Source organism: Heterodontus francisci, chromosome 14 (genome assembly GCF_036365525.1).
Source record: "Heterodontus francisci isolate sHetFra1 chromosome 14, sHetFra1.hap1, whole genome shotgun sequence".
Classification (NCBI taxonomy): domain Eukaryota; kingdom Metazoa; phylum Chordata; class Chondrichthyes; order Heterodontiformes; family Heterodontidae; genus Heterodontus; species Heterodontus francisci.
The window spans coordinates 31,517,711-31,532,839 of record NC_090384.1 but is presented as its reverse complement, the minus strand read 5'-3'; positions in this window follow the sequence as shown (position 1 = coordinate 31,532,839).

Genomic DNA, 15,129 nt, shown 5'->3' with positions numbered 1-15,129 from the left:
GAGGGAGTGCGCTGTGAGTGAGGACGATATTCGAGGGAGTTCGCTGGCAGTGAGGAGGATTGATGAGGGTAGTGCAGTGGATGTGATCTACATGGACTTTAGTAAGGCATTTGACAAAGTCCCACATGGCAGACTGGTCAGTAAAATGAAAACCCTTAGATACAGGGGAAGGTGGCAGGTTAGATCCAGAATTGGCTCAGTGACAGGAAACAAAGGGTAGTGTTCGACGGATGTTTTTGTGAATGGAAAGCGGTTTCTACTGGCGGTCCACAAGGCTCAGTGTTGGGTCCCTTGCTGTTTGTGGTATATATTAATGATTTGGACTTAAATGTGGGAAGTATGATTGGGAAATTTGCTGATGACACAAAAATTGGCCATGTAGTTGATAGTGAAGAGGAGAGTCGTGGACTCCAGAATGATATCAACGGTTTGGTTGCATGGACGGAAAAGTGGCAAATGGAATTCAATCCAGAAAAGTGTGAGGTAATGCATTTGGGGAGGGCAAATAAAGCGAGGGAATACACAATAAATGGCAGGATATTGAGAGGGGTAGAAGAAGTGAGAGACCTTGGAGTGCATGTCCACAGGTCCCTGAAGGTGCAGGACAGGTAGATAGAGTGGTAAAGAAGGCACATGGAATGCTTTCCTTTATTGGCCGAGGTACAGAATACAAAAGCAGGGATGTAATGCTAGAATTGTCTCAAATGCTGGTTAGGCCACAGTTGGAGTATTGTGTACAGTTCTGGTCACCACACTACAAAAAGAACATAACTGCTCTGGAGAGAGTACAGAGGAGATTTACAAGAATGTTGCCAGAGCTTGAAAGTTGCAGCTATGAAGAAAGATTGAATTGGCTCGGGATGTTTGCCTTAGAACAGAGGAGGCTGAGGGGTGACTTAATTGAGGTGTACAAAATTATGAGGGGCCTAGATAGAGTAGACAGGAAGGACCTGTTTCCCCGAGCAGAGAGGTCAATGACCAGAGGGCACAGATTTAAGGTGATTGGTAGAAGGATTAGAGGGGACATGAGGAAAATCTTTTTCACCCAGAGGGTGGTGGGTGTCTGGAATTCACTGCCAGGAATGGTGGTGGAGGCAGTAACCCTCAATTCTTTTAAAAGGTACCTGGACATGCACCTGAAGTGCTGGAACCTGCAAGGCTACGGACCAGGTGCTGGAAGGTGGGATTAGATTGAGCAGCTAGTCTTTTTTTCCGGCCGGCACGGACACGGTGGGCTGAATGGCCTCCTTCTGGACAGAGTAGATGGAGCGAAACTGTTCCTATTGGCGGAAGGCTCAAGAACCAGAGGATTCCAATTTATGATGATTGGTAAAGGAACCAATAGTGCCATGAGGAAAAACGTTTTTATGCAGCGAGTGATTGGGATCTGGAATGCACGGCCTGAGAGTGTGGTGGAGGCAGATTCAATCATGGATTTCAAAGGGGAATTAGATAGCACCTGAAGAGAAAAAAATGCAAGGCTACAGGGAAAGGGCAGGGGAGTGGGACTAGATGAGTTGCTCGCAGATCGCTGGCCCAGACATGGGCTGAATGGCCTCCTTCTGTGTTGTAACAATTCTGTGATTGTAAGAGATTACATGGCTGCAGATGGTCATGAATTTGGAGATGACTGGGGATAGGATGTGTCTAGTAATGATGATCCAGCCATCGTGTGTGCAGCAGATTTGATGGATTGGCTGGTGTTTTCCTGCCCATTAGGGGAGGCAGTGGCGTACTGGTATTGTCACTGGACTAGTAACCTAGAGACCCAGCTATTATTCTGGGGACAAGGGTTCGAATCCCACCACAGCAGAAGGTGCAATTTGAATTCAATTAATAAATCTGGAATTTAAAGCTAGTCTAATGATGGCCATGAAACCATTGTTGATTGTTGTAAAAACCCATCTGGTTCACTCATGTCCTTTAGGGATTCCACAGCTTGTTTGGTATCATTTGCACATTTTCTCATCATGCATTGACCTTATGTGTCCAGGTCATTGATGTAAATTAAAAGCAGTCGGCCTTCCGATGTTGAGCCCTGAGGCATCCCATTCCAATTTCCCCAACCCCAACATAAATTGTAACAAATACCTATTTATTTTTTAACCATTCAGCCAGTTTCTTATCCATAGCCCAAGATGGACCTTGAATCCCCAGCAAATGTCTAACTACTGTCCTCTTGGGATGTCGAAGAAGTCAGGAAGATTGGTCAGGCAGGACCTTCTCCTTCCGAATCAATGCCATTGATTAATTTATCGCTTGCAGGGAAAGGAGAACAAAAATATACATGAGGGGGCACTTAGAATAAAAAGCGCAAAGTTATCTGCTAAGAACCTCAGAGAATTCAACTGTCTTTTTGAATCATGAAGGATCAGAACCTGGGACCATTGCTGTAGAAAGGTGGGGAGCCAGCTCATTCACGATGTCAACATCTTTTTTTATTTTATTCGTTCATAGGATGTGGGCATCGCTGGCTAGGCCAGTATTTATTGCCTAGCCCTAATTGTCCTTGAAAAGGTGGTGGTGAGCTGCCTTCTTGAACCACTGCAGTCCTTGGGGTACACCCAAGTGTACGTACACCCACAGTGCTATTAGGAAGGGAGTTCCAGGATTTTGATCCAGCAACAGTGAAGGAACGGCGATACAGTTCCAATTCAGGATGGTGTGTGGCTTGGAGGGGAACTTGCAGATGTTGGTGTACCCATGTATCTGCTGCCCTTATCTTTCTAGGTGGTAGAGGTCACATGTTTGGAAGGTGCTGTTGAAGGCGCCTGGTGATTTGCTGCAGTGCATCTTGTAAATGGTACACACTGCTGCCACTGTGCATCGGTGGTGGAGGGAGTGAATGTTTGTACATGGTGTGCCAATCAAGCGGGCTGCTTTGTTCTGGATGGTGTCAAGCTTCTTGAGTGTTGTTGGAGCTGCACCCGTTCAGGCAAGTGGAGACTATTCCATCACACTCCTGACTTGTGCCTTGTAGATGGTGGACAGGCTTTGGGGAGTCAGGAGGTGAGTTACTCACTGCAGGATTTCTAGCCTGTGACCTGCTCTTGTAACCACAGTATTTATATGGCTATATATATGGATTCAGCGATAGTAATGCCATTGAGTGTCAAGGGGAGATGGTTAGATTCTCTCTTGTTGGAGATGGTTATTGCCTGGCACTTGTGTGGCACAAATTATACTTGCCACTTATCAGCCCAAGCCTGGATATTGTCCAGGTCTTGCTGCATTTCTAGACGGACTGCTTCAGTATTTGAGGGGTCGCGAATGTTGCTGAACATTGTGCAATCATCAGCAAACATCCCCACTTCTGACCTTATGATTGAAGGAAGGTCGTTGATGAAGCAACTGAAGATGGTTGGGCCTAGGACACTACCCCGAGGAACTCCTGCAGTGATGTCCTGGAGCTCAGATGATTGACATCCAACAACCACAGCCATCTTCCTTTGCGCTAGGTATGACTCCAACCAGCAGAGAGTTTTCTCCCTGATTCCCATTGACTCCAGTTTTGCTAGGGCTTCTTGATGCCATACTCGGTCAAATGCCGCCTTGATGTCAAGGGCAGTCACTCTCACCTCACCTGTTGAGTTCAGCTCTTTTGTCCATGTTTGAACCAAGGCTGTAATGAGGTCAGGAGCTGAGTGGCCCTGGCGGAACCTGCACCCCTAAGTCCTATACTTGTGTTAGGAGGACCCTCCAGCAGAGGGTTGGTGAACTATAAGGGGCACCCGCCGAGAACAAAAGGGGACAGGCAGGCGCACGGCTGGCAAAAGTTTAGAAAGAGGAGGGGAAAAGGTGACTAAGAGGGCAGGTTATAGGAAGTCCAAGACGAATCCTGGATGAAAACCCCTACTGTCTGGTCAGCCAACCCAGGAAAATGTGAAAAGGTAGACCTCACATCCTCCTATGTGAGTGCAGACTCTAGAAGCACCCCACCAGAGTTGCTAACAGCATTTACAGGAACATGCAGAGAGAAAGAAAATCCTCTAGGGAACAGAGGAACCATGAGGGTGATGGGCCACCTAGTCAAAGTGTCACAGGAGAATGCAGTTATGTCTGCACAAATACCTGCAGGTAGGGGTGTCACAGAGAACAAAGGGGAGAGTAACAAAGTCTCCTCCTCCACAGTCAGAGGAAAAGGGAACCACCCATCCCTGAAGCTAAAAGTTTTTGCAGGAATCATGAAGTTCAGGACAGACCCGCCCTCCCCCCTACTAATTCTCCTGAGGAAAAAGAGAGAAAATTAAAGCATCCCTGGCACCTAGAACAGACCATTTTTAATTAGCTTTAAGATTGGTGAGTGAATGGAAATGAATAAGAGAAATGCATGGTTTTTCTTTCTATATCATATATTTCTTTCAAACTCTGTAATGAAATGTGCTGTTTTCTTCAAATCGCATTTCATTCCCCTGGGTGTGGAGTTGTCAGGCAAAACCCCCACCTGCCAAGACTGAGGGACCCATTATTTCGCCACATTAACATTAAAACTTAAAATTGCAAGCCCCTGACTGGAAAGACATTTTTGCATTGTAACGAGCAGTGTTGGAACAAAAGGGACCCAGTCATTGCTTCCCCAATACACAGAAGAAGTGGTTAAAACAGTTTTAGTCACAAGACTAGCTGGCTGGAATTTTTGAATTTGAACTTCCAACAAAGGTTTTGAACTGAGGCAAAGCCATGTGCTCATGGAGTAACGATCTCTCCTGGAACTGAAGCAAGAAGACTGCTCTCCTGCCTGCTTCCATCTCCTTCCCAAGGAACTGAATCTTGAGAAAACACATGAAACTCAAAGAGAAAAAAGTTTCCTACGTGAATGAGGTTTTTAGAGGACTAATGGGCCCCGACAAAAGCAAGACTACTTACAAAAAGGACAAAACCGTGAGCTCAAGAAACAGTAACAAGATATTGCCTCAATCTTTGCTTCTACTCTTTTCTATCCCTATTTGCATGTGTCTATTGCATGTGCATGCTAACATGGGCACATTGTATATCCGTAGGTGTTAACCGTATTAGAGTTCAAGTTTAAGGTTTAATAAATTTCATCTTTCTTCTTTAAACCAAAGAAAGCCTGTTTGTGCTCAGTTCTTTGCCTTATGATTGGCAAGTTGTGAACAAGGATTCACAAAGGGAGAGCTCAAAACACAGTATGTTTAAAATTAAACCCTGTTGCAATAAGACCAGGTGAAGATAGTAACAGACCCATAAACACCTTTCTCGCCTGGTCAGAACAAGTATCAGACTGGAGTAATTTAATTTAACAAAACAGAGAATTGAAACATTTTAGACCTAAAAAATAGGAACATATCAATATCTCTGTTGTCTGAGCTAACTATTGATGTTTGACCACAGCAACAGCCTGACAGAGTCATACTCAAGGAATCATACCTTACAGACAACGTCCCAGACACCACCATCACCATACACTGTCCCACTGACAGGACAGATTCACCAGAGGTGATATACAGTTGGGAGGGAGTTTCCTGGGAGTCCTCAACATGGACTCCAGACCCCATGAAGTCTCATGGCATCAGGTCAAACAAGGAAGCCTCCTGCTGATTATCACCTACCCCCATCTCCTTCTTGTCTAATGAATCAGTGTTTCTTCATGTTGAACACCACTTGGAAGAAGCACTATGGGTAGTAAGGGCACAGAATGTACTCTGGGTGGGGGACTTCAATGTCCATCAACAAGAGTGGTCTGGTAGCACCATTACTGACCAAGCTGGCCGACTCCTAAAGGACATATCTGCTAGACTGGGTCTGCGGCAGTTGGTGAGAGAACCAACTAGAGGGGAAAACAGATTCGACCTCGTCCTCACCAATCTACCTGTCACAGATACATCTGTCCATGACTGTATTGGTAGGCGTGACCACCACACAGTCCTTGTGGAGACGATGTCCCGTCTTCACATTGAGGGTACCCGCCATCGTGTTGTGTGGTACTATCACCGTGCTAAATGGAATAGATTTCGAACAGATCTGGCAACTCAAAACAGGGCATCCATGAGGCACTACCAGCAGCAACGGAATTGTATTCGACCACAATCTGTAACCTCACGGACCGGCATATTCCCCACTCTACCATTACCATCAAGCCAGGGGATCAACTGTGGTTCAATGAAGAGTGCAGGAGGACATGCCAGAAGCATCACCAGGCATACTTCAAAATAAGGTGTCAGCCTGGTGAAGCTACAAGCCAGGACTGCTTGCATGTCAAACAGTGTAAGCAGCATGCAATAGACAGAGCTAAATGATCCCACAACAAATGGATCAGATCGAAGCTCTGCAGTCCTGCCACATCCAGTCGTGAATGGTGGTGGACAATTAAACAATTAATAGGAGGAGGAAGCTGCACAGATATCCCCATCCTCAATGATGGGGGAGCCCAGCATATCTGTGTGAAAGACAAGCTGAAGCATTTGCATCCATCTTCAGCCAGAAGTGCTGAGTGGATGATCCATCTCGGCCTCCTCCTTATGTCCACAGCATCACTGAAGCCAGTCTTCAGCCAATCCGTTTCATTCCACATGATATCAAGAAATGGCTGAAGGCACTGGATACTGCAAAGGCTATGGGTCCTGACAACATTCTGGAAGACCTGTGCTCCAGAACTTGCCGCACCCCTAGCAAAACTCCTCCAGTACAGCTACAACACTGGCATCTACCTGGCAATGGGGCAAATTGCTCAGGTATGTCCTGTACACTAAAACATGGACAAATCCAACCCGGCCAATTACCGCCCAACCAGTCTACTCTCAATCATCAGTAAAGAGATGGAAGGGGTCGTTGACAGTGCCATCAAGCAGCACTTGCTCAACAATAAGCTGCTAACTGACGCTCAGTTTGGGTTCCGCCAGAGCCGTTCAGCTCCTGACCTCATTACAACCTATGTCCAAACAGGGACAAAAGAGCAGAACTCCAAAAGTGAGGTGACAGTCACAGCCCTTGACATCAAGGCAACATTTGACCGAGTATGACATCAAGGAGCCCTAGCAAAACTGGAGTCAATGGGAATCAGGGGGAAAACCCTTCGCTGGTTGGAGTCATACCTAGCACAAAGGAAGATGGTTGTGGTTGTTGGATGTCAATCATCTGAGCTCCAGGGCATCACTGCAGGGGTTCCTCAGGGTAGTGTCCTAGGCCAAACCATCTTCAGCTGCTTCATCAATGACCTTCCTTCAATCATAAGGTCAGAAGTGGGGATGTTCGCTGATGATTGCACAATGTTCAGCACCATTTGCAACTCCTCAGATACTGAAGCAGTCTGTGTAGAAATGCAGCAAGACCTGGACAATATCCAGGCTTGGGTTGATAAGTGGCAAGTAACATTCACACCACACAAGTGCCAGGCAATAACAATCCCAAACAAGAGAGAATCTAACCATCTCCCCTTAATGTTCAATGGCATTACCATCACTGAATCCCGCTGTATCAACATTCTGGGGGTTACCGTTGACCAGAAACTGAACTGAATTAGCCACATAAATACTGCGACTGCAAGAGCAGATCAGAGGCTGGGAATTCTGTGGCAAGTAACACATCTCCTGACTCCTCAATGCCTGTCCACCATCTACAAGGCACAAGTCAGGAGTGTGATGGAATACTCTCCACTTGCCTGGACGGGTGCAGCTCCAATGAACTCAAGAAGCTCGACACCATCCAGGACAAAGCAGCCTGCTTGATTGGCACTCCATCCACGACCTTCAACATTCACTCCCTCCACCACTGATGCACAGTGGCAGCAGTGTGTACCATTTACAAGATGCACTGCAGCAAATCACCAGGCGCCTTCAACAGCACCTTCCAAACATGTGACCTCTACCACCTAGAAAGACAAGGGCAGCAGATACATGGGTACACCAACATCTGCAAGTTCCCCTCCAAGCCACACACCATCCTGAATTGGAACTGTATCGCCGTTCCTTCACTGTTGCTGGATCAAAATCCTGGAACTCCCTTCCTAATAGCACTGTGGGTGTACGTACACTTGGGTGTACCCCAAGGACTGCAGTGGTTCAAGAAGGCAGCTCACCACCACCTTTTCAAGGACAATTAGGGCTAGGCAATAAATACTGGCCTAGCCAGCGATGCCCACATCCTATGAACGAATAAAATAAAAAAAGATGTTGACATCGTGAATGAGCTGGCTCCCCACCTTTCTACAGCAATGGTCCCAGGTTCTGATCCTTCATGATTCAAAAAGACAGTTGAATTCTCTGAGGTTCTTAGCAGATAACTTTGTGCTTTTTATTCTAAGTGCCCCCTCATGTATATTTTTGTTCTCCTTTCCCTGCAAGCGATAAATTAATCAATGGCATTGATTCGGAAGGAGAAGGTCCTGCCTGACCAATCTTCCTGACTTCTTCGACATCCCAAGAGGACAGTAGTTAGACATTTGCTGGGGATTCAAGGTCCATCTTGGGCTATGGATAAGAAACTGGCTGAATGGTTAAAAAATAAATAGGTATTTGTTACAATTTATGTTGGGGTTGGGGAAATTGGAATGGGATGCCTCAGGGCTCAACATCGGAAGGCCGACTGCTTTTAATTTACATCAATGACCTGGACACATAAGATCAATGCATGATGAGAAAATGTGCAAATGATACCAAACAAGCTGTGGAATCCGAGGAGGCAGCTCAAAGATTGCAGGAAGAGCTGGGCAAAGTATACTAATAGGCAGAGCAATAGCATCAGCAGGGAAAAATGTGCAACAGAAACACTGCACGAATGCTGTTGAAATAGCTAAGGATCAAATTAAAAATACCTTGGAGCCTTAGTCAACTTAACATTTAAAATATCCAACCTATGCAGCTCAACACTCAACAAAACCAATAGGATGTTGAACTACATAGTCAAAAGAGCAGAGTACAAGTTGGAGAAAGTTGTGATGAGTGCTCTGGTTAGACCGCATGATGAGGACTGTGCTCAGTTTTGATCACTGAGCTGCAACAAGTATATTCAAACGCTGGAGGCAGAGCAAAGAAGAGCCACAAAGTCATACTCAGTCTTGGAGATCTATGCTATGAGATAAATATTCGATAAACTGGATCTCTCCAGCATAGAATGAGGTGTCTGAGTAGGATCCAAAAAGATATATTGTTGGGAAAAGCTAAATCCAGAAATCCTTGTAAATTAAATTGCAAGAAGAATACTAGGGACACAGTTCAAACCAGCAAAAGGCAAATTTCAAACTGGAAGGAAGGAAGGAAGGATCAGCACATGGAATATGGACTCTCAGATAGAATAGTGGAAGTGAAAACCCTGGAATCATTTAAGAACCAATTGGATGCTGTAATGGGAAGGACTATCAGGTCATTCCGGATTGTCTGTAATCTGTAATTATCATGTGATCCGACAAATTGCTTCCAGATCTCTGCCAATGCTGCTCTGCAAATGTCCACCAGATGGTGTGTGAGAACAGACCTACAGTGAATTACTCAAACATCTTCCCGATCTCTGACAGGGTAACACAAGGGGCGAGGAGCGGCAAGTTTGGAGGCGGGGAGAGCATTTAATCAGGCGAGGAAGTCAGCCGCAGAAGTGTGGTCCCTCAAACCTGGAGACAGTACACCAAGAGGATCCAGGATCTCAGCAGGTCGGAAAAGGTGATGGTATAACACTTTCAGGTGCCAAATCCCACACTCTGACTTTCCCAGCATTTGCCTGCACAGCACACCTCAGGGCCACACACTTTGCAGCTCCACTCATTCCTCTCTCTGCAGGCAACTCACATCCCCATCTGAGCAGGCAACACTCACACCCACCCTCAGCCTATTGCCCTCACATCCATGCTTCACAGTCACAGTCCATACATGGTATCCCCCCCTCCTCTTCACACAGCCATTATGAACGCTCACACCTCTCTGCTTGCTCTCCTTGCAAAAGCAGGTACACTACTTGGCAAGAGGCAGAGACCGGGGTGGGGGAGGGGTGGTGGTGGGGAGGAGGGAAGGCCGGTGGCCCTCCAGTGACATGCACCTAATTGGCTATTGGCAATGTGTTCCTACCTACTCCACTGGGAAGGCGGTCTTGTTCCAGAAGGCTGCAGACACCAGTGGTCATCAACTGTGAGAGCCTGAACCTCCTGAGACACTGGTGCTCAGACCTATCGTGAGAGCTGATTGTTTGCCTGTAGGCCTGGTGTTAGGGGTTTCACCTCCTTCCAGCTGGATCTCGATGCCTATCCCATCTGCCCTGTGGAGGGGCATGCGGCTGAGGAGAAGGTGTTGCTCCTGCTGCTGGCTGATGCTGTTGGCAGTAGTGTGGCCTTTACTTCTAAAGCTTTAGAGGTGTAAAGTGGAGCTGTGTAAGCTGATCCCATGCTGTGTTGAAGGCTGGCAGCAGGGAAATGCAGCTGAAAGTGAGTGAAGTGCCTCCCAAGAAGTTGACACTAACCTGTCAAGTAGTGAAAGCACTCTCTGAGTCAAGGCGTGCTTTGAACAGCCGTCTCTCAATGGCCATGGCTGAAGCTCTTCAGCGTAACTGAGCAAAGCCTTCCCAGCTTGTCAGTTTCACTGAAGAAGCTCTTGCCACTGTGCACTCACCTCGGTGACCCTGGAGAAGTGCACAGCGTGGAAGACATGCGCTGTTGGGAAAGAAGGAATTGTTGGTTAAAAAGACCCTTATTTACCTTTGTAATCAATTTGATTGCTTTCCTGCCAGACGGAACTCGCCCTGGGGAAAGCTGGAAGAGTGCGGGATGACATTGGGATCCCTACCCGACATCATTTTCTGGGACTTTTCCACCCCGCACCCACTGGAACCTGCCTCCACCTGGCTGGGAGATTGTATCCAGGGCTCACTCAGTTTCTCTGCAACAGCCCAGATCAGCAATCTGCTGTTTGAGGATCAAAACACTTGTGTGTTTTTCACACAGTTCTGTAAATTTAATGTCCTCAACAGACTTAAGCTTAAGATTTGTGATTAAAAGAGTTTAAACTATTTTAAATGTTTACATTGGTAATGTAGAGCAAACAGCCATTGGGAGCTGACTGATTACTGTCTGAAACAGAGAAATCTTTATGTATCACACTGTGAGGCAGTGGAAACACCCAAAAAACACCCTGCTCAGATCAGGGACACACATAGAAACAGCCAGTTTATTAGCTCTTAGACCATAGGCTGTTTGGATTGGTTCGCCAAGTTAATGATTAAACATCAGAAAATATGGGGAAATCTATATTTTTACACAACTGTGATTTGATTTCCTTAATAGGCTACTGCTTCCAACTGACAACTGGATTGAAAGGATTTACTGAGCTGAGAGGTAAGGACCGGGGTATAACTGTGGAATACAGTTCAGGAATCCTGATGTTCAGGAATAATGATCAGGAATTCCATACAATGGTGGGGGGAGGGTGCAGGGAAGGGAGGAATGGGAAGGGGATGGTCCGTGTGAATTCCATACAATGGGATGGTGATGATCAATTGGAATTCCAAACAATGGGAAGGGAATGGTCTATAGGAATTCTCTACTTGCATTGGCTGTGTTTTCTTTCCTCAGATGACCACAGAGACTAACAATCAAAGCTATTTGCACAAAGTATCTTCCTTTTATTTGTTTTCCTTTTTAAATATTACGACGTGAGATGACAGTCATTGTTCTGCATACAAAATCCTCCTTAATGTCTCACAATGCGCTCTCCATTGCCACCCCACCCTGCCCCATCCACTCTCTCTTGCCGAAAAGAAACCCTTCGAGTAAACTGAACACAGGAACAAGGTTTTCATCAGAGTGCAGGTCAAAGGTCATACTTCATAGTCTGCAGAAGCATTAAACTATGAGACAGTGCTAAGAAACTGGAAGGTATGTAAGCTGTAAAGTTATACACGCCAGTCAGAAGTCACTTTTTATGTAGGGAGAACCCATAGGAATGTCAGTGTGTGGATTAAAAGGTTTGCATCAGAATCCCAGGATTGTCTGCCTCTTTTGAGTAAGAAGTTTCACATCTCCTCCCTACACTGGAAAACCAAACCCTCACAATATTCTATCTGATCTAAGACAGCTCATATCTTAGACTAAGGAAGCATATCCACCTCTGTGAGGGGGTAAGACAAAACACAATAATATGGTACCAAGAAAACTGCCTGCTAAATCTCCCTTTGACATAAGTTTTGGTGGATGGCAGTTGATTATATGTGGCCTTGTTTAGCTTCCCCTAGTGAATCAAAGGGGCCGCATTGGGGGAGACAGAGAGACATTGCAGTGAAATAAAGAGCTATGTGGACAAGAAAACCCTGTCATTAAAATACAAGCATTTCTTGGTAATCATTAACTAACAGCAAAACCTGCAAATGTGAATCTTTTTCCAGATCGCTTAAAAGACGAGCAGTAGAAAGAGCTACTGGGGTAGTTGTAACCTAACTCACTGGTGGGAATCTCATGGGATTGCGTGAAGCTCTGGTTTTACATCCTGCCCAATGATTTCAACAGAGAGTTAAATCAGGCAGGTGTAAAACCAGTGTTGCACCCAATACAATCATTTACCCAACGGGGTGGGTTAGGTTAAAATTGCTCCACACAATCCCCATTCCTCCCCCAACCCACCCACAAAAAAGCAGAAAAAAATTTCTTGCAAAGAGCATAGCATGAAAACAAAACCCATCCTAACTGGGTCTCCTTGTTACATCAAGAATGGCAGGCAGAAGAACGGGCACCTAATAAAATAAGAGAAACAGCCTCATCAAATGAGCAAAGAGTCCCGTCCCGTCCCCTCCACCACGAGTTAAAACTGAAGCATGTTTTCAGTTGCTGTAAGTTTGTAGGAATGGCTATGGGGAAAGAGCAGTAGAGAGTGGGACAAATTGGATGGCTGTTTCAAAGAGCTGGCACAGGCACGATGGGCCAAATGGCCTCCTTCTGAGTCGCAAGATTCCATGATTCCATACCGACACCGGACTGCACGTGGATTACTGAGGGCCACAAGCCGAAAGTCGGAGAATCGCCTTGGAGGCGCTCCCCACTCCGGTGCCGTGACTTTGCTGGAAGTGCAACAGAAACCCTTTCTGGTGGCTCAGAGGAAATTCCCGGCCAAAGACCTCACTCTGCCGGAGTTGTCCTGGTGAATTTGTCCAATTTGCATCTGACTGCGGAATTGCATTAACAGTTTACCGAGCAACTGGGATGACAACAAGAGGACGTGTCTGAGAAAAGGCATGGGGATAGAAACTGGTCCAGGGCCTTAGTGTAAAACAGGCATTATCATATTGTCCACCCATTATACCCCCTGCCTGACATTCAGCTCCATTGTAGTCAATTGAATTAAATATCAGGAAGGGCAAATGACAGGAGGCTGATGTAACTGACAAGACATATTTCTACCCATGTTTCGGAAAGTAGAAATTGGATTTAAGGAACAGTAACAAAAGTTACAAAGCAGAAATGTTGTTCAGGTTTGTTACTTAAAAAAAAAGTTTTTTTTTCAAAAAAAGAAAACATTTTTTATTTATCCTTTTAAAACATGTTTGGGTCCCTCCCACACAGCTGCCCTCACTGCCTCCAATACAACAGCTTTAAGTCCAACACAGTGTGTGCAGTGCGTTATCATGATGGCGATCTGTCATGTGCTGGGACAGGCAAAAACATTGGGACCGACGCAGGCCTGCTCTGGATAGCCTGCCGACACAAGTTGTCAGTCAGGAGTCGATCCGAGGATTGTTGTAACGCAGCTCACGCTGCTAATTACAAATAGTCTGTTGTGCTATTTGATCCAATTTCCCTGCAAAAAAAACAAACATTTTTATATTACTAAAATCTGCGCTCAGGGCAAAAGTCTGGCGAATCTGGTCATTGTCGAATGTCTGTGCTGTGTGTTTTCCTGTTTATAAATGCAGAGTTTGTTCATGCCTGTCACCTCGCTGATTAGGAAATGTCATTCTTCTGCTGTTGCATTCTGCCCCCTCCCACCCGCTTTGAAAGTACTTATCGCCTCTGAACCCATGCTGCCTCTGTCCCCATTCACAAGCCCAGGCAGTGAGGGCAGGCTGACAACCTCCAGCAAGTGCATTCTGAGATTGGCTGGTGAATGGAATATAAGGACAGCCTCTGATGTCTCTTCCTCTGATTCCTAGCTGCCTTTTTTCTCTCTGAGGGAGCATCTGGCCTTTCTTTGGTGCCTTCCCACAGCAGCATGGTTCAGATCGGGAGCTTAGGGAGTGGTGAGATGTCTTTCCGGGCCCACTGCTCTGTGTTGTAGCCCTGAAAAGCTCCCCATCTCTTTCTCGTCAGGGAATGAAACTAGCAATGTTTCACTTTCAATAGCCAGCAGGTGTGTCATCTCAAGCAGTGTGTGAACTTTGACCTGGCAGTGACGGTAGAAGCACAGAGGGCAGGACCAGGTTGGGAGGGAGTGGGGGCAAGAATGAGCCAGCAGCTGAGCATACCTTTTGCTTGGTCTTCTTTGTGGAGAGACAGGAGGCCCCACTGCTGCTGAGTTAATGCTCACTTCCTTGGCTACCACGTGGTGATGACATTCTCTTATCAACAGAACAAGATCCCAGGCCAGCTTAGCAATCTTTGTAACATATTTTAAAGAAACCCAATGGAGGGATTGACCAACACCCTTGTTAGAGGTTAGCAAAACAAAGCTGCTAAATATACTCAAAGTCCACCTTTACTGTGTCTTGACAATCAGTAACAGGTCCCGGCAGAACATCTGTAATTGAACAGTGGAATCTAACACATTGACCTTTTCCTGCTGCGATTTAGATTGAACTCTAGTCAAGAAAATGGGCACACTGTCCTTTCTAGCTACATCCTGACAATATCCTCCCCTCCCTCCCTCGCTCTACAGGATATGGGTACAAGGGCACCAGCCACTCTCTGATACCTCACTAATTCTTCAAGCATGAACCTAGACAGCAAGCAGCAGCAGCCTATTCATCCACAGGTCTCACCCAATGTTCATAAACAGAGACAGCAGTAGATATCACTGGACAGCACGGATGAGTTGCAACTCTGGCTAATTTTCTACTGACTAACTCCAGCCTAACTTGTGGACCCCCTGCTACCACCTTGGCTGATATCAGCCAACTCAGCACAATCCAAGGACTGAATGCAGGGATCTTCCTGCTCTTATAGTTTATAGAATATCCTCCCGACAACTCTGCCTCTGTACCTCGCTT